The sequence below is a fragment of the Anas acuta genome, chromosome 4 (genome assembly GCF_963932015.1).
Source record: "Anas acuta chromosome 4, bAnaAcu1.1, whole genome shotgun sequence".
NCBI lineage: Eukaryota > Metazoa > Chordata > Aves > Anseriformes > Anatidae > Anas > Anas acuta.
Genome location: NC_088982.1, coordinates 18,489,003 through 18,509,999, shown reverse-complemented (window position 1 = coordinate 18,509,999; position 20,997 = coordinate 18,489,003). Strand labels below are relative to the sequence as shown.

The following is a 20,997-nucleotide window of genomic DNA, read 5'->3' as shown; positions in this document are numbered from 1 at the left end:
AAATATCCATATGTGTGACGGAGCCGGGGCTCACGCGCGCTCCTGTTGTGTAACGTGAGTCCTAAAGTCAAACCGAATGCCCCAGAAGCTCCCGCTTGATAGTCCTGCCCGAGGTCCTGTGATTTGCATGGCTGTGCTTAACAAAAAGGAGAAGGGGGCAAAAAAAATAAAAAATAAAAATACACTGACAGGAGAAATTCTGAGCTGAAGGAGAGGGTCTCACAGTGTAGGCATGATGCAGGAGGTTACACTGCATGCCAGTTGGCACGTTTAGTTTTATAGTGAGGATATTGTGGAAGCTGAGGAAGGCCCAAAACTTGTGAAATATATGTTTACAAAACCTGAGGAAAAAATGAAATGTTTCCAGCAACCTAAAAAATAAAAATGCAAGGGAAGCAGCTTGGGTTTGCATTTCAGCAGCCTCAGGCAGGGGTCTGGCTCTCACAGGGTTTCAGCCCAGTGAGGATGGCTGGGGGTCAGAAAATGAACATCCCCAGGAGCAAAAATGAACCTAAAAATGAATCCACTTTTTTTTTTTTTTGCACGCTTAGCTAACAAGGATAGCGAATAAACAGCATGGGTGGTGAGCAGCCAACACTGTTTAAAAAAAAAATCTGGTTCTAATAGTCATGATTTTTATGAATTTTAGAGATGTCGTAGCATATTTTTTTTTTCAAGACAGTTCTTTCACTTAAAGACATGCTTAAAAATTCACCTTTTTATTTGTGTGTTGAAACAGTATGTCAGAGAAAACAGGGTTTGGTTTTTGTTCCTTGCAGCTGGCCAAAATCTGAAGTTTCTGAATGCAGTGAGCTCAGCGTTCTCAGCTGAGCAGTGATAAACGCTGTCCCCAAGCAGTGGGACAGATGCACTCTGCTTTTTTCAGTTAGGTTAAAAAAAGAAAAAGGGAAAAGCCAGACTATGTTTTAAGGAGTTGATGGGGAGACTAAAGTGTCTCTGGGAAGGATGAAAGATAGTTGTGCTGGGTTAAGGAGTGATGAAGAACGCAATAAAGCAAGGCTTGATGTGCTCGGGGTATGCGGCAGGCATCTTTAGGTGCGATGCACGGAGAGCGAGCTCAAGCAGTTGGCTCTTTTAAATGCCTGATAGGGACTAATTCTTCTGGTTTGGGGTTGAAATACTTGTGTCCTGCTGAACCCTTTTCTGCATTGCTGAACCTGAGCTCTGAAAGAGCTCAGCGGCGGGTATGGTAATGAGCCCATTTCTATCAAAATGGCCTGGATTATTATTCATGTTTATTGGCTGCAGAGCGGTTCGCGAAGCACTTTTCAAACAGATATGCTGAAATATTTTCTTTTAACCAGCCCCAGCAGCTATTTGTATTTCCTTTGCTTGAATCCACACCCCCGATGCAGCCTTAATTATAACGCCACCAAAGGAGACAATTATCGCGCCGTACGGAATAACACTTTGGGGAAACGTGCGCGGAAATACTCGGGTTAGCATTACCAGCCCTGCCACGCTTCACCCGTAATTAGGGCTCTCGCACGGTGTCACCAGCCCTCTTTCATTACCCCGTGAACTCCCGGGCTGCAGCAGGGCGTTCGCTGGACTGGTCACAACGGGTCAGGCGGCGGCCGCGCTTCCCCAAATCTTTTCGCGCGGGGATGCTCGGTGTCGACCCTTCCCTTCCCCTCCCTTCCCCTCGCCCCCCTCCTCCCATCCTGTGCTGTGACATTTTCTTCATGACAGCCTGTCTCCGAACTGCACTTGCTGCCGCCTTGGTAAAGGCTTACAAAGAGAGTGTAACAGCCAGTGGCCAATCGAGTTTGTGCAAGCGACATCAGCTATGGATGAAACATCCACCAGAGAGAATAAGGACTTAGAAGAAAACTGGATAAAAGGGCTGCGACGGGAAGCTAGCTGGCAGGTTAGTGATACAAAGACGTGTGCTTGCAGGTGGATTAAATCTAAGCACTTAAAATCTCTGAACTTTTTAACTGGAGCCTAGGTGAAACGTGTGTGTTTGTTTGTAGCAAAGCAGTGTCTGGGAGCATATTCCTGGGAGACCAGAGATCATTATGTTCTTATTTTCTTGGAAAGAGCAGTTGTAGGATTCCAAAGCCATCTATTCCGAATCGTAGGAGAGGCAAATAGAGTTTTATAAATCTGTAGGCGTTACGAAATGTACACTTGCTTAATAAAGGTCCTTGCAATAACAAGTTGCAGGTGCATGCTGAAATATCAAAGGAAATCCGTGGCTGCTGTCTGCATATATGCAAGTTTATTCCATTAAAAAATATAATACAACACCTGTCATCCTGTTACTTAATTGTGTCATAGTGACTGTAACAGGGGGTTCCTTTTAGCCTCTTTTAATGAGGCAGCATTTTTAAATGCACGATGCCTGTTTTCTTTATTCTACTGGACTCACAATAGATGTGTATGCGATTCAATCCGAAGGCAGGCAGTTTTCATTAAAGTGTGCAAAGCAATAATGTTTACATTATGCAGTACCTTTCTGGAGTTTGCAGAATTAGATACCATTTCAGACCTGCTAAGCCCCACTGAGTGGTTGTGATTGCTCTTTACATTACATCCTAAGCATCGTCTATGCACTTTTTTCTGCTCTATTGCATTTTAATTAGTCAATCAACAATATTCAAGAGATGTGTCACCAAGTTATTTCTTTTTTTCCCCCTTGCTGCTTCTTACAAGGGATTTTTAAAGGAGATTATTATTATTATTTTGGTGATGCCATTATACAAAATTCAGATAAAGTGGTGGTTTGATTTGTTCTTATCAGGTGAAGCTGCGTGAGAGTCCCAGCTTGGTAAGAGTTACTGCAGCAGTCTCAATGCCACAATGCATGCTCCCTTCCCCCAGAAGGAAATATGGTTTAGTTTCATCCTCTCCCCATAACTTTGCTCTAGAGCAAGAAATGCAAGTCTATTTTCAGAGGAACGTGATGCTCCGTGTCATACCGTTTGTGGGGTTTGCTGTGGTGGCTCCTTGATCACCTTTCTGTATTAATAATGAAATGAAATCCAAAATTGGGATATTGTGCCTACAGAAGGCAAGTGACCCATCCTGTCTGAGTCCCCGTGGAAGCATGTGAGTGGCCCAGGCTGTGAGGATGGAGCAGGTGGATGTGCCAGGGCGCAGAGGGGATGCTCACCCTGCAGGAGCATTCAGGGAGACCACCACAGCCCTGAAGAGTTGAACTCAACAAGTGGGTGAAGCAAATAAGGGAAAGGCAGGAGGAGAGCTGGTGCTTCTCCAGTTCATGTTATTTCTGCTGGGTCAGATGGGTGAACAGTGAGTTTAGAAAATGGGATGGTGATTTTTTTTTTCCTGTAGTAACTGACTGGAGAGCCTGGGAGGGAGAGAAGGAAAAAGCCTCACGTGCTCTGGGTGCTGCACCTAGAGCCCTGAGGTGCATAATGTAGGGCCTGATCCCTGTGGAGACAGCTGCCTTGTTACCCCTGTGTGTGTGCACTGCTGTTTGGCTCCTTCCCAAAGAGCATTTCTGTTTGTCTGCCTCCCCCTTGGCTGAAGGAAGGCGATGGTGGCTATAGGTGCTAATGTGGATGTAGAGCCTCGTTACCTCTGAGTGAGGTTTTCAGAGAAGCCCCTGGGAAGGGGTTATCCAGTTCTCATTCAAATTGTAACTCATCCCATATTTCTTCATTCTGCAAGGTCTTTAGAAATCCCAGGATAGGGCACAGCATCAATCTTGAAAGGAACTGATTTAGAGTGAGCGCCGCAGAGCCAGAGCTCCTCTTCAGCCCTATCTGCTGGGGAGCTCCAAGGTGATGGCGTACATCCTTTCTTCTTAAATGGGCCAAGTTTTTTTAGAGCTAGGCCCTTATATCCATATTTAGTCTCCTAAATAGCTGTCCTGATTTTCAGAAGTGCTGAGTATCCTGGGAAGCCAGCAGCCATTTCAGCTTCCTTGTGCCTCAATGTGTGAGGCCTGTGCCTCAGGCGGTGTGGTGGTGGGCGCCTGCAGTGTGGTACCTGCAGTGTAGGGCTGGGATTGGGCTGGAGGGGACTTGGTGGCAGCTGGGGGCTGTGATAGCTCCGAGTTGCCTTTGAGAGCAGTGTTCAGCTCGTCAGTACCCCTCCTTGGGCATGGCCACGGCTCTCCCGCACTACACAGCCCCAGGCATCTGCTGGATGTGGTTGGTCAGTGAGGGGACATGGTGACTGGTTGTGGCAGGCAGGGGGTCGTGTGGTGGGCTCACGGTCCTGGTGCTGTGCTGCCAATGTGGAGGAGCCCCAGGAGGAGGATGAGGATGAAGAGGAGGTAGAGGTGGAGGCCAGTTGTGTGAGTCTCCCTGGTGTAGTGAGAGACGTGAGAATTCTGACTTAGCACTTGCAAAAATCAGGCCACTTATTTAGCAGGCTAAATATAGGTTAAGCAGCCTCGCTCGAGTATCCTGCTTTAAAAAATTCTGGTGATAGTCATCTTCTATCCTACCTTTCAGCCAGCGCACTCCTCACGCTGTGAAAGGTCTGTGCAGTAGCCCCATGCACATGAATAAACATCAACTTGCGAGCAAAAGAGGAAAGAAGCTTACAGTATTTCTTTCAGGGGGATACACAGTTTGGAAAATGCAATGCATTTTATTTCCAAAAGGAGTTATTTTTCTATTAGGTAAAAAACCACCACCACCAAGCAAACAAAATACAACAAAGAAGAAAACAGTGCTGAAATGACAATTCTGCCTTTATCACTTAGCTTTAACTTTTTGCCTTCTGCCATTCTCATCATCTCAGACTTTGCTGTAATGGAGTATATCTATTTTTGATTTTTCATGGGGAAAGGTGGGCTTTCTTGCTCAATGTTAGCAGACCTTCAGAACAGGTTTTCAAAACCTTGTATAATCCCTTTTCCTGATGTTTCCTTGGGAACAGCTTCTGACATCCTACAGATCTATAGCTGTCACAAAGCTGGCACAGTTTTACCATAGGCCAGTTACACATTTGGGTGACCACAACTACACAGAAAGACTAAAGGTTAAGAAATCTATGTGGGTGTGGATGTCGATATTTAAAGAAAAAAGTGCTGCATATTTATAGAGGCAAATGGATTTTACTTCACATTTACACATTGAGGGAAATACGTGCCCTCAGAGATGCTGGAATAACTCCTGTTGACTTAAGTGGGAATTTTGTTCCCATAAATGAGAGCAAAAGGTAGTCCAAAATGTCCTGAGAAAGGAGCAATATGTTGATCCCAGCAGCTTAACGGAGCAGCGAATCCCTCTGCTGACATATTGAGATCTTGAAAGCCACAATTTTCTTCCTAATTGATGGCTCAATCAGAGGACAGTCTCTGTCTCAAGCTTACTTTAAGCTTTGTCCTTGATTTGCTGAGTTACTGTGTAGCCTAAAACACCGTGTCTGTACTGGTAAGGGAGGGGTATAGGGCAAGAAATGCTTAAGCCATTCCAGAATAGTTTGGGATCTTTTATCAAGACAGGCATGCAGTTGATGAAAAATAGGCATTTTGTCAGAGCCTTCAGCAGTTTGATGATAGTCTCCTGTGGAATAATAAAAGCAGACATGTCTTGCCATTTTCATTTAATTTTGAGTTCTCATATGCATTTGTGGGGAGTGGGAGCAATTTGGCACAAATGAGACCTTATCAGGCTACAGTAAAGCTGGAAACATAGCAATACCCAGAATAAAGTGCAGGAGACCCAGCAACATACCTTCTCCTTCACAGTATGGTCCCATTGAGTCCATATTAATTGAAAAAGAGCACTGAGTAATCACTCTATAATGTGTGGGCAGGCATGTATCCATACATCCATGTGTGCATGTGGATTCACATCTTCAAAATATGGTAGGACTGAACATTCGATGTTTTGGAAAGTGAGATGCTGCAATTCCTGCCTGAAATCATATATACAATTTTTGTGTTTATTTCCTGTGTAGATGAGCCATTTTTAAACCTTGTAAAATTGTAACTTTCTAATGTAATAGGTACTTAGCTTTCTTATGTCTACTAAAAACAATTAGAAATTTTATGCTACCAGAGTTTTGGGGCTTTGTTTCTTCCTCTTTTCTTGTGGATGCCATACAGTGATGATGGAAATAAGGAGGAAAAAAAAAGTACAGATTCTCTATATAAATATGTTTTTCAACTCATCACCGTGCTGAAGGCACTGTCCTTCTGTGTTGGTGGTAGCCAAACGGGGCTATTAAACACCTGGTGATCCAGGCATGGACTGTAATTTGCTGCTACTTGTATTATTCCCCCAGTTTCCTTGCATTTCCCCCACAGTACTGGAGTTGAAAATACTGGAAAATTTGATTTTGCCACCCACAGCATGTGAGAGTCAGGTGTAATATATCCAACAGCACTGTTGTACTGTGTTTACTGTGAACGACGAATCTGTTCCAATAGGGAAGTTGATGAAGTTTTTGTCTTCTCTGTCTCTCCCCTCCATTCATTTATTTATTTTTGGCATGGCGGAGGAACAGTCAATTTAGTTATCTTAGAGAAATTTTATTTTTTTTACTCTTCCCCTATTTCATTTTTAATACAGTCATCATAAAAAGATTTGTCATTGGATTAGTTTTTAACCTCATAAGTGTATTTGACGTAGTATTTAAGGTATAGCAAGAGGTGTATGTCTGTGGGGCTCCATGGCCAAGCTCCACACGTGGACCCTCTAGATGGGCTTCTGTTCTTGGTGTTGGGTACTCTCAGAGTAGGTCCTGGAGGTTCTTTGTGGAAAAGAGCTAGAAGAACAGAGGTGGCTCAGGACTGGAGGTTAGCTCCATCAGTTCTGTCTACAGTTGCTTTCTATTTGATCTTGTATCTTTAATGGTGCTTCAAGTTGTGATACTAGCATAGGAAACTATTACCTGGGAGTATTTGGGAGTTCAAATGCAGCTTATTTGTAGTGTGGAGGCTGTCAATGAATGGCAGTGAAGTTAATCTTTGAGGTTTGTAGGCTGTAGTGTTGGCATTCAGCCGCCTGTGATGCCGCCCGTGTGCCTCCTGACCTTTGCTCAAGTTGTGATGTTGGTCGGCCTGCTTGCAGAAGTGCCGCTGGGGAGGGATGTGTTGCTACCTCTCCGTGGTGCTGCCAGTGGTTCATCCACCCTCGGGGCACAGGGTTAGGCACGGTACCTCCAGGACAGGGTGATTTGTTGTGTTTTCATCACGTCTGAGGAAATGTTCTCTCCTTGATGCTTCTCATCAAGTGCACCGAGAAGGGGACATTCCTTTGCGGTATGAGACAGTGTCAGTCTTTCTGAAAGCCAGGATCAGTCACGTACCAGTAAGAAGAGAGCTGTGGATGCACCAGGATAGGATGAGGTGTCTTTTTGATAGTAAAATGCCTAATTAGCGTAAAGAGAAATAGGACCAACGTGTGATGTATGGACTGCAGTTTTAGAAATCAAACGCCTTAAGACTAAGCCGAGGGAGAGGTTCTCCGAAGCTCAGTTATTTAATACCCTGTGAAATGCACTGTGCATGCTGTGCTTAGCTAGCTATTGCTCAGTACTTTAAGCCTGTTCATAACCATTCACAGCACTTAAGATCTAAAGATACACTCATCCTTTGATAGGACAAGGTCAATTATTCTCAATTTATTGCCAGTACCAAAGTGTTTATGCAGTTTTATTTATAAGCCGGGTTTATGTTTTTCTAACATTAAAGACATTTGATAGTAAAAAAGGGCATTTCATTTGAAGATTACTTGTTCTGTGACATATTTATATATAAAAACGTGCATGTGTGAATTCATATAAATGATATAAATGCTATCTTTTTCTTTCCCCAGGACACCTTTTAGCTTCTTTTTAACCTGATAAATGCCTGTTGTGCTATCCTGAGTTATGTACATGAAGCAGATATCTGTGTTTGAGAATAACACTATTTAACTAGCTGTCCTGTTTCGATTGTAACTTGCTTTTGGTCTTGTGGTTGTTCAGGCTTTGAATTTCTTTGCTGTGCTTCTAGAATGCGCACCCAAAACCTTTTTTAATGCTTTCGTGCTTTGATACCAGTAGTGCTTCATCACAATCTGTAGAAGGGCAGCTCCGATTCCACGCATCCTGTAGAGATATGAGTAAGTAAGTCCGTCCTTGGGTAATGAAACTTAAGCACATGCCAAGCTTGTGTTGACTGCTTGGCATGACAGAAAGGAGTTACTGGTTTGCCAATGGAAACCTGTGGGTTCCCTCAGTCCTACTCCACTCGAGTTTTCATCCTGTACCTGCTCAGCAACTCTAAAACTTTTTTTTTGGCAAATGGTTTATTTGACAACTGACAAAAATAATCATACAACATTTTTGGCTATGCTGTTTGAGCCACTTAGAGAGCTATTTGCATAATGGGAAAAATTCTTTGTTGAATAAAGAAAAGGGTAGCGATTGCCAGAGCTCATCTGATAAGTGTTTTCAATATGAGCTCGACTGTAAGTGTTTATGGAGATGCTGGGCACCACTGTTTGGATGTTGGCTTACACTATCATTTCTCTTCCTCCATTTGTTATTCTCTCAAAATCTTGAAGGGAACGTCTGAATAAAGAAGGTATTTCTTAAGCCCAAATGTTTCATATTTAAAACACATGTTTACTAACCACATGAAAGGGCTGGTTAATATAATGTAGCCACCTCCCTTGTGTTATCATAGCTTAAATGATCCCTGAAGGAACAGGTAGCTGGCGCCTTACAGAAGCATCCACTCTGTTCTTCCCACGCTATTCCCAGCAGGGTTCAGCCTGTGGACATCTCTCTGCTAATTTAGCCCCTTACTTGCACAGAAAATTACTCATGGGTGTGCTTGACAAGGGTGGACAAATGGCGATCAAATGAAAAAAATATTTTTAGTTGTGTGACTGGTCGTTAAAATATGTTCCTACATATTTCAGATGGGGCTATATGTGGCCAGCATGCAGCTCAAAGTTCATGAAACTTCTGGAATTCAGGCACATTCTTACCGAAAATGCGCTGCTGTTGACTTGATGACTTTAATTGGAGGACAGAAGGCCTTCAACATTTTAAATAGCTGACAGAAGGATCTGTTCCCAAGCCTTTCCCTCTAGCTAAACCTGTGATGTGTCGACCTAGTCTCCAGGACGCAGACAGTACTGTACTTTTGACCTTTTACCATATTTTTCTGCAGAATGAGCTGGATTTTGCTTCCTGGCAAAATAACTGTAGAAAGCTGGAAAACCAAAATGAGCTGATACATCTTTTGTTAGAGCTGGTTTATTACCGAGCATTCTTTTTTCCTTTTTTTTTTTTTTTTGACATTTATAATGTTGGCACAGTTGTATATTGTTTCTGTTTGGTTTTTATGGTAAAGTCATCAAATAGTACAGCTTTTTATATCTCGATTTAGAATTCATTCCAAAATATTGTAGTGAAGGAGATGATACTTCACATTTCACACATTTTGTGTGTTTTTAATGTGGAATTATAAATATTTGGGGAAATCGATTTTTTTTCAACTAACAATGTGAGTTATAGGAACTGATAAATGTGAGATTAATGGCTAAGAAAGCAGTCATTTCAGATGGATAATTTAGATTTTTATCATTTATTAATCATAAAAAGTAAACCTGCTGTATAACTAATTTTAGTTTTATCAAGAAGATGAATTGTTCCAGCTAATGAATGTATAGATATTCTATGCCAAAGGCATTCGTAGGAATCTGTTAATCATTTAACTGTGTCATGGCATATGCTTTGTCTTCATAAACCAATTAAAACACATAACTTCCTCCACTGAAATGTGTGTTGGTCTTCAGTGCCTACAGCAAATTAGAACAGCATTTGTCTTAAAATACGCTTCTGTATTGCAGATATGAAAATTTAATGGGGATCGTATCTTCAGGTAGGGAGCACTGCGAGGCTGTCTGTACTGCTCTCCTGTGCAGGTGTTTCAGGGAGCTGATCCCACCAATACTAAGTGTACTCAGGAGTGCTTTCCTGCTGAGATTCATGTCCGTGCTGGGCATAAACAGATGGGAGCGTGGCTTAAATCCACGACTGTCCTGCTGGAGAAGGCCTTGGTCAGGGACAAACATCAGCGGTGGTTTTGGAGCTGGTCCAGGAGCTCAGCTTTGACCTGGGGGTGGTCACCATGGATTTCAAGGGAGAGACGGCTCCTTATTTCGGGGAATGGACTGTAGCGATGGGAGGACAAGCACTTTGTGGGAAGGTGTTCCCTGCTGGCACTTTTGAGGAGGGGGAGTTAAGTCATAATACCCAGTGTGCTTTCTGCATCCTCCCGTGGGCAGCCTGAGCTGTGCTTTCAGTGCGTCTCGGGTCCCTGTGCATCAAGCAGAGCTCCCCCTTCCATTTAAAATCATTGAGATGGGGACTATCCTTTACTTAATACCTGAGTAAGAAATTTCCTCCCTCGGACTCCCTCCTGGCAAGGGCTTAGAGATGCTGCTGTAATGCAAAGAGCAACACTGATTGCTGCTGGAGATTTTCCTGCGGATGGCATGTGCAGCTGAACCAAAGCTAGAGGTTAGAGGGTAATAATTGCACTCACAGCTATTTTTAGCCCATCCTAGAAGAGACAGATTTTTTTTAAATGGATTTTTATATTTAAGGAAATTACAGCTTTCTGGAAAAACTTCAGAGCTGTGACAAAAAATGAGAGTCGCTGGGGTGTTTAAGTTCGGGGGCTGTATTTTTGTATTCTGGTCATTCACAGCTGTTTGGTTTGTCTTGCTTTTTCCTCCCAGTAAGGTGAATAAAAGAGAAGTGTGAATGTGTTTAGGTTTTATTCACAGCATTGTAGTAATGTCAAAGCAAATACAGATAGAGACAGCCGGCAATGGAGAAATCAAAAGACAGCAGACACTCAGCCAGCTCCAGCTAATCCAACTCTAAACCACGTTTTCTTTGGCTGGTTAACAACCTATACATTGCTGTGCCACCTATGCTGTGTTATTTTATTTATATCTTTAATACATTATCTGTAGGCGACATTATGGGTGAAGCGCTGTTGTTAAAAGAGAAGGAAAAATTATAGTTATTGCTATAATAAACAGCTTGAGAATATCTTTTTAAGAAGATTGCAGTAATACAAAAGGAAATAGCATTAGATTGCAACATCAATTATTTAGAGCAACGTTGTTATGTTCATTTTTTACCCTATTTCTTTCCTCGGAGATAAAGTTCCTGTCTTTCGAGAGAGAGGTTTTTGGAGCCACGAAATGCCTGCTTGGGTCAAAAGTCCACAGCTTGCTGCTGAACCGATTCCTGGGACTAAGTGGGAGCGTGTCCTTGGTTCTGCTTCTGCGGGGGTGCCGGCAAGGGGAGCGCCCGGCACCGCTCTTGCGCGGCTCCGCTCAAAGGGAGGGGTGCAGTCGGCCTTAGGTTTTCTGGGACTTTGAGGAAAATAGTAATTTTAGGCCATCTTGCCCTAGTTTCAGCAGGCTTCTGGGAATAAGAAAGGGAAAATGGATCTTTGTAAAGACTTAAAGAATGTTGCTGAGAGGGAGGGGGTGAAATCAGGTCCTTATGGAGCAGTGAACCTGGTTTATAAATGGAGTGAGGAAATGTAAGTCATTGTGCACTTCTAAATTTGGGGCTTTTGTATGGATATTACTTACTTAACTGAAGACAGAAACCTTCCCTGAAAAAGAACATGCAATTGTGCCAGGGAGGTAGGCTCGTTTGGGTTTTATTGGAAGCTAAGGCAAAGGCAGTAAGTAACCCAGAAGAATAAAGCATCTAAGCATCTTCTCTTCCCTCTTTTTGTTTCTTTTATATTCTGACCACACATTAGAATTACTTTGAAATAAAGCCTGTTGTCCACAGGACATACTAGTAAGCATGCAGGTTGAGAACATCGCACTTCTTGGTTATCTCAATGTTTGGAAACAATGCTATGAACAATGCACTCAGCAATCATTTTCTCAGTGCAAGTAAAATCTTCAGTGGCACAAACCTCGTAAAAATAAACGATATTTTATATAAATGCTGAGTGAATACACATAAGCTGTGAATACAGTTAGGGTAGCAGCCACTGCTTAAAGGTCAGTAAAGCATAGCATTAAACGGCACATTTTGTGCTCCCAGACACGTAACCCATGATAAATTTTATGCAGTACATTTCTGAAATATCTACAGACACATTTTCTTGAATAATTAACAATCCATTTAAAGCTTTTTTTCCCCCCCTTTTCTTTTGACAATCGGTAGCAGGCCGTAGTGTCTATGAAAGCTGCTGGTACTGGACTTGCAGGGTCGGTTGAACTGGAGGACAGATGCTGTTGAACTCCTACAGCAGCCGACAGAGGAACCTCTTCCCAAGCCCTTCCTTCCAGCTAAACTCGTGGCCCCATCCGTGGGATGCACGCCGTCCGTCTGACCTTTAGCTTGGCGCTCACACCGTTTGGTCCTGGGGACCTTCTCATGTTTTTTCCTTCCCCTTTCGCAAGGTGATGGGTTTCTACAGCAAGCGTGGGAGGACTCAGGCTGTGTATTAGTATGAGATATTTAGCGGGAAATGTCATCCCTACGACACGACTTTTTCCTGCTTCTGTTTGTTAGTGTAAAGTCAGCAGAAGTAAATTAGCTGGCAGATTTCAATGGAGACTGTTACCAGTGTCCTCTGCCAGATACCGCGTGGAGTGCCAAATTAGAATTGATTTCTCAATAAAATTGAGTTCATCCTCCTCAACATAATCTAAGACAGAATGACAAAATCTCTCTAACTCACTTTTTAATTTTATTATTTTCAGTCAGTTTTGTTCTTGGATATTTTTGCTGCCCTAATTGCTTGTTATTATCTTCTTCCTCGAATCTTTTCCCTTGTCCGGGAGAACAAAACCTCATCTGCTTTTATGAGCAGTTCAGGGCAGCAAAGGGGAAAGGATGCCTACGCATCACCTCCCTCGCCCTCCTCACGCTGAAGCCTCTTCCAGCCGCAGAGCCAGGGGTGCAAGTTCTCTCCCCGCGCTCTGACGCACGGGCTGAGAGCACAACAAGCTGTTTACAGTCCCATCCTCATTTCTCTTTCCCACTCGCAGCACGCTGCTTTGGGAACCACCGACCAACCTAATTAAAACAAATTTTTCCTATTGCGGGAGCAATTCCCCAAATGCTCCGCCTCGCCAGAATCACGCTGTGCCTGCTCAGTTCAGTACCTCCATCCAGCTCCCGAAGAGGCTCATCTTACTGTAAAGAAAATCAATGCCTCCTAATGTGGCTTTAATTCTTAAATTCAGTGCATTTATCACACATACTTCCAGGGAACCTGGTGTCATGTGTGGAAGTGAAAAAATGTCTTCTTTTTAGGAGACATACGTGGTAAGTGACTTAGGAAATGTTAGCAAAGTCTGTTCCATGACCCAGTAAGAGAGCTAGGCACGATTAAAGAAAGCAGGATTTTAAGTGGGGAAGCACAGGTGGAAACACAAGATGGCAGCACTTGAAGCGTTGCGAAAGGTCTGGAAGTGTAACCACCACTTGGAACCTGCCGGTCTCATTTCTGCTGCAGACCAGACGTGATGCCTGGTCCAGCCTTGTGAAAAGGGAGATTGCAAGCTGGTGTGACAACGGTCCTGAAATCTCCCATCTCTCAGCTCGTTCCCTGGAAATCAGAATAGAACATGGCTTCTTGAAAGTACCTGGTGCTACTGGAAATACCTGAGTTTGCAAATGTTTGTCTGCTGTCACTTGTGTGACATTTCAAGACTTGAAAAGCCTAGGGCTTTAAGGGTTAAATGGCATGTGTTAGGGTAAAATGGCCAATGGCAAATTATGCCAACCATATTTTGTTAAAGGCAGCGCTTCTGAGGAGTGCTGAGCAACATGGTAGCTCAGTGGTGTTCCTCAGACTGCTTTGCTTTTTTTCAGCTTTTCATTTTTTTTCCTCCTTTTTCATTCTGCCACTTTCTAGCTTTCTCCTTCCATCAGGATGCCTGGTTCACCAGTACTACTGAAACCAGCTGCTTTCCCTCTTTTGCCATGGTTTGGAGAGCTTCATACACATCCTCCCTGGCAGTCTGAGTGAGAACTTTTTTTATTATTTTTATGTGAGATTGGTAATTCTTGGATTATTCAGAATGTCCTCTCTGTTCCTTAACTCCCCCAAACCAATACTGGCATCCGGCTGTCTCCCATGCTAGGTGTTTCTTTCTCTTCCCCACCTCATCAGTTCTCAGTCTCTCTCTTCCCATTCTGTGGAAGTGCAGTCTAGCGTTGGTGCTGGTCAGGAGCAAGATGATCATCTCAGGTGGGAAGGCTGGGATGTAAGAGTTGTCATGTAAGAGCTGTGTAAGATGTGTAGGATGTCAAGAGCTGTAGCAGGTGTTGATACGCTCCTGAGCTCCTATCTGCTACCTTTTGTCCAAGATATCCTGTAAGTCAAAGGCTGGGAAGGACCAAGAGTTTGGTGTGCTGTATCTGTCAGCAGGATCAGAGGCTCGTTGGGCTTGGTCTTGAGATCTGGCCCAGATGATGATATAAGTGTTAGATCTACCCTGCCTTCACTCTTGCCTCTTTGGCAGAAGAGAATAAATGGATTAACGAATGCTTCTGAGAGGAGTCTGCCTGGCAGTCGTTCAGGCTCAAAACCTTGATTGTCAAGGCTGCCTTCATAAGGGAGCTAGCCCTGCCTTTTGCCAGCAGGTTGAAATTACCCTCTGTATTTATTGTATCAAGAAAAAAGAAGAGGAAAAAAAATCAGAATGGGGTTTTGCGGGCTGTATTTTGTGGTGACTGAAAGCTTATCCATGAGAGAGTTTATAGTGGCATGTGTGGGGTACAGCAACAGAGAAAATGAAAAGTGCTAGGTCATCCTGTCCTCTCCTCAGGAATATGCATATCCCCTTGGTAGCACAGGTTTATTTGCAGGCACACTTTGTTCCTGAGTCACGCTGATTGGGGAGAGGGTGTTATATATGCAAAAATAAAACTAAAATATACTGGGGTGCTTTGTCTTCCAGAATTTTCAATATTTCCCCAAACTATTTATTTTGGGTGAGTAGGTCTGAACATGTCAAGCACTACATATACAATGTGCTAAGCATTATTATTATTTAGTGTTTTATTTACTATTAATATATTTTTTTCATAAGCACTGGGACTTTGAACTCTTCCTGTGGGAAGCTGTTGTACGTTCTCATAGATTTCGCTGTCAGAGTTTTTACTGATAGCTTATATTTTCCTTTCCTTAATTGCTGCCTGTTACTTCTTCTTGTGTCCTCTTGTACCTAATTATAAATGTTACAACATCAATTTAGGAAAAATATCAGGGGAGGTTTCACAAGGGTCAGTGCTGATCACAATATTGTTTAATACTTTCCTAAACAATATATACAGAGCAATACAATTTGCAGATGATGCCAAATTAAGAGGGATCATAAACACAGTGGAAGGCAGAGAGAGAGAGATAACAAAAGGATGTTGAGAGTTTAAAGAACTGTGCAAAAATTAACAAGATGAGATTTAATTTAGATAAAATACAAGGTCATACACTATGTGAGAAAAATACCAGCTAGAAAATGGAAGATGCTGGTTAGAAAACAGCAATAATGGTGATGTATTTTACGTTTATGTAGCTTCTTTCATCTCGCAGAGTCCCAAAGAGCTTTACAAATTAAATAAATTAATATACAAACTACACATAAAGATTATTTTATTCTCCTCTGAGACATCTCCTTTGTTGGTGCAGACTGTGACAGCTACTCAACAGGACTCTGCAGTGGTATGCAACAGTTCAGGACAAAATATTACAGATCCCCTTGAAATGGCAGTAAAAGTTACGGGAGCCAGAATTTGTGCAGGGCACTGTTTAAAACTGTTTCTCTGATGAAAACTGCCAGAACATTTTTTTTTTTTTTTTAAGCTGCAGATGATCAAGATCTGGTTTTACATCTGTCTTTACATTTACTGCAGTAATGCAGAGATGAGCCCACTGAATCACAATGGATGCCGATTGTATGAGGGCTCATTGTGGGAGACAGTGGTGAAAAGAGTTTTTTTTTTTTTTTCTTTTTTACTGAAATAGACAAATATATATGGCCCATTTATTAAAAAGTAGAAAGGCTCAAAATGCAAAACATTTTCTATAGTTATTTGAGAGCTGTTCATTTTTAAATGGAGAAGGAAATTTAACTGGAGGCTATATAAAACCGATGATGGGAAAGAAAGGCACACGGTGCTGAATTGATGGTGGTAGGCTCTGACAGAAAAGGGGAGATTAAGAAGATGGAAGACATAAATGAAGACGTCGCAGAAGGACAGGGTGGCATGAGATGGGGAGAGGGTGAAAAACCCAGGAAAGGCTGGGGTTACTTTCTTCAAACACCTCTGACGTTGCCCAATGTGACTGCATCCTTCAGTGAATATTTGTTAAATGGTGTTTTTTCAGAAGCTCATAGCAGATTCCTGGGGAATTCATTTTTGCTTGTTTCCCCAAAAAACTTTAGGTTACATTATGAGGGTGGACACAAGGCTTGAATTACTCTTGTATAGCTCTGTGTGCCTCAGGATGGAGGCACGTCCCGGGGTATACGTGGGAGCATCCACAGTGGCTCCCCAGAAGGCAGCACAAAGGGACTGAGGTCCTGCTTCCTTAGGGAGCAGCAGGTGGCACAGCATTGCTGGCAGCTGGAGGGCTCTGCGGGCTCTGTGCTGGCCAGCCCGAACAATTTGTGATAAGGTGATCCCCAGAGGGATGGATGCTGAGAAGTCCTGACTTTGACAGGGCTGGTACGGGCAGCAGGCACAGCCAGCTCTCCAGGGAACCCGAAGTTTTGGCAGTGTCCAGGTCTGATACCTCTGCAAACTGTGTAAACTCAGGCCATTACCCGGGCACGAACAAGTTGCATGTGTCTGCTCAGACTGATGGGTCCCTAATTAGGAGTGGCTCACATCTAGAGCCATCTCAGCAATCACTTTAAAGCACCATTTACCCTACCAGGAGGGCTCTGCTGTTGGCAGTAGTCTGTGTGTGAGTATGGGTCCCCCTGAATATAGGTTTAGTGCTCTTACCTGCTGGGCCAAATTAAGAGGTCGTGTTGGCTTTGGCTTTATGCTTTACTTCTCCCTGCAATGGCATGCAGTAACACGTGGCTCAAATCTAGAATAATTAGAAAGGGCAATTTTCTTCTGCAGCACCTGTTTGAACCTATGGTTCTTGAATCTGCTGTATTTATTATTTTTTTGAAGAAAAAAACATGTAGGATATGTTCCTCCCCAATAGTTTCTGTGCTCAGTTGAAGAGGAGACATTTCTTCATTTATTTGACTATTCTGAGGTCCTGCTAGGTGCTTGGATTTGTAACTGACTGTCCCGTGTCACCCTGCAAAGTGAAATGAGGCTGACATCTCAATTTCAGATTATTTTTCACACTTGGGTTCCAGCAGTTGCTTCATATGTTCTCCTGTGAGCGCCACCAGCGCGGCCTGCTGCACAGAGGCAGATGTACCTGGAGGGTGGAACCAGTGGGGCTGATTTTCCACCAGCCTGCTCCTTGTTTTGCTACCTTCAGCTGTGCCAAATGCCGTCGTTGTTCTTCAGCAACGTTTGCGCAGGTTTGAGTGACTATACAGGGAGCAAGCTGGTGGAAAATGCCGCTTGTGTCCTGTGCTCCATCTTAAGTGAGGCACAAGGCAGCACCCTCATGGTCTGCTGATTGTAAATCTGCTTCTGGATGAGCTGAGAAGGAGCCTTCCCATGGCTAAGCTACTGTGAATCACACCGAGCTTACCTCAGCTAAAATAAGCTGCGTTTTTCCTCTTGTGTGGCTGGATGTTGTATTGTGTGGGGTGGTGCAGGATCCCAGGGCAAAAAGAGTGCATTTAACAGAAGTGACCTCAGGGAGAAGGGGAGGGCAGGGCCAGGTATGGGTCTGTTATGGCTTTAAGGTCTGTGAGCTCTATATTCAAAACCCATGCAGCTGCACCTGTGTGTGGAACAGGTCAAGGTTTGTTTCCAAAGAGAGAAAGCACTGCACTTAAAAAATAACACCTGCTCTTAAAGACCCTTTGAGGGAGCTGTCAAGCCAGTATCTCATTTGCTTTTTATTATGACCGAAGAGTAGTTAAAACTGGGAAAGCAAGAAACAATGCAGCTGAAGGACAGACTTTATTTCCCCCAGTGCCGTACAAGTGCCTGCTTCGGTCGTACTGCCATCTTGCTTGAGAGAGCTAGAGCACTTGAGTTATGGTGACATCTATTAGAATTCAATTAGTGGTAGTTCACTGACCCAAATTAACATTCTTTGTTAAACTCAAGTCAGTGTATATGTATGCTATTTCCAGGCCAAACGGGCCTGCATAGAAAAGAGGCTCCGAATCTCTGAGCTTGTTGGCAGCGTCCTAGTAACTGGATTCAGCCTACAAGCTTATGTCATGCCAGCGCTTTAGGCTTGCTAATAGAATTGCACATGTCTGTGGTTTGTAATTAAACTGTGTGGATCTCTGACTCGAGGTGAGGAGGGAGAAAAAAGGACAACGGAGAAAATGCCGTGGCTGCTCGGGGGCCTCTTCGCTACCGCTCGGCTCCTCTCATCCTTCTCGGGGCAGAGGCTGGCACCAGGATGGGGCTGTGGACGCCTCCTGTCCAGCCTCGGGAAGGCATCCTGGCATGGGGGAGATTTCAGACTTGTTTTGCTCCTTATTTCAAACCTTTCACAGACTCCTACATAAGACAGCATCAAATCGTTCCCGCTCCCAGGTTTGATGTTGGCTTTGGGCCTACATCAAGCCACCCTGCTTTGTCCACCAAACCTTGCAAGTGCCTGGTTCGTGTGTTGGTCTTTTTGCCTGAGTAACTTTGTCAGTGCCTAGCATATTGCAGACATGGATTTCATAGAAATAATATTGTTAGAGCCAGCAATGTCATTCAGCACCAGGAGAGGAAACTGAAGGAAATTCCCACTTTGTAACCTTACCATGGTCTGTCTGCTCTGTGATTTGAAATACTGTCCATGTAGTTGTGGTTTCCCTGCAGTTTATTTTTTATTTGGAAAAAAAAAACCACTGCACAGTATCTGCTGTTTTCTGCAAATTGGAGGTTTTTGGTGTGTTTGTATGGCTTTATCCTCCCAGGAATGAATGAATCATCGGCTATGACCAGCTATGGTTTCATTTGAAAAGAAAACATGACTTATTAGCAGATAGTGGTTAATGATTGATTTTTAAAGGGAAAAAAATCTGTTTAAGGTATTTTTCAGACTCTAGTTCCATGCTGACATTTACACTAAGACAGTGGGCAGAGACGTGTTAGTCTGGATCTGTTCCCATGTGTCACTTCGAGTAGTTTAAACTGTCAGTGAGAATCTTAGAATAGTCAGCTCCGTGTGTCTCGTGGATATCAGTCATTATATCGCACATTTTAATTTTAATGGCGGCTGATGTATATGTCAAGAACTGGTGAGGCATTTGGACACTGAACTTACAGATATTTTTTTCTTATTTAATAGGTTTTTATCTCATGATACACTTAACTATTATGAGACAAAATTCACTCTGGGTACGAGTGAATATTACCCTTTTATGCTGGGTTTCAATTTGACCCATAAAGAGCAAATGCTATTGGGAATGCAGTGACTTTCCTTCATTGTCTGTGCCCATTTTCTGTTTGGTGACTTAGATGTACACATTTTAAATTTATTTTGCATGTACCAACTCTTAGGAAAAAATCAGCTAAATACATGCCAGCTTCTATAGAGCACACATTTCTGATGCTGACTGCCTGGTACAAGGTAGAACTTCAGAAAATCTGTTTCCAATATACTTGAAGGCATTTACTTATCAGCAGCACAGATGGCACTTGAAATGCTGAATAATAATTGTTAAGAGCCAAGGTAAACGCTGGTGCAAATCTAAAAGCGGACACAGGAATTAAACTCTGCATGGATTGCACCACTTGTATGTATGGGTGATAAAAATTTACATGTGCAAGCTCCATTTTACTGCTGAAACGACCAGCTAACATTTGTCAGTGTGAACATTGGGAGCGGAGAGGAGGGCAGCTGGCTGCTGAGGTGAGAAAGGAAGCGCTCAGGACCTGCTATAAACTCCAATTCTTGCAAGCCCTGCTTGGAAGTGGAAAGTAAAGGAGTATGGTTGTAACCACAGATGCTTCAGTGACCTTTAAGGCACTAAAATCTTCCTGCTTCTTGGTTGCCTGAAGCCTCAGTTGTGTGGGCTGCAAAATCTTGGTCCTCCTCACCATGGCTTCTTCTGGGCAGCCATCATGAGCTTTCTGCAGGTACTTGTGGCATGTTGGAGTTTGGGGACAGCATAAACATGCCCAGCCTACGTCAATACTGAGTTCAGTATCACGTTAAAGGATGCTATGGACATTCCCCTGACTGTCCTTTTTTTACCTGTGTGGATAGCTCAATCCGCCCTCTGCATCTGGTTCCTTGTAAATCATGAAAACGCAAGCTGTGAAAGTGCTCAGCTACAGGGACTGAGCAGATTCAAAGGAGAAGAGGTGAGGGACACACGGTGTGGTACTGAGGGGCCATGGGAGGGCTGCTTGCTTGGCCAGGCCCTGGTAGGCCCCACCTGAGCTCTGCAACCTGCAGGTGGCCCTTGCCCAAGGGTAGCTTGTGAGGTGGATGAGAGAAGGCGAGAAGCAGAGAGGAGGATGCAGAGGCATGAGGTAGCAGCAAACACGTGGGGAAGCAACAAGCGTGTTGGGAAGCATGATGGATGGCAGTATCAGTTCACTAGCAGCTTAGCTCTTGCCAGGTTTTCTGTAGGCATCGTAGTGAAGGAGATGTTTGAGTGATAATGTTGTGCTTGCGCTCATCATAGGTTGAACCTCAGCCAACGCTGTGCATTGCATCAACCCAGATAGCCTTTGCCGGGACCTTAACTGAGTGAAAACTCACAGGGTTAATAATGAGCAGTCTCTTTTTTTTTCCTTCTTTTTTTCCCTCTGTTATCAAACGGTCATATTTCTTGCTGTCTTTTAAGGAGTAAAACAGGAGTAAGACTTGCTGCAAAGACAGCATCCTTCAGAGACTGCAGCCGACCACTGCACCCAGCAGCAGCTCTCAGCAGCATTCTTCCTTCG

General features: G+C 43.5%; 1 protein-coding gene across 2 annotated transcripts in view; it reads left to right on the top strand.

Moving 5' to 3' along the window:
* The window catches only part of PPARGC1A (PPARG coactivator 1 alpha), a 359,215-nt gene that overhangs the window by 192,102 nt on the left and 146,116 nt on the right, over positions 1-20,997 (top strand). The window lies entirely within an intron of this gene.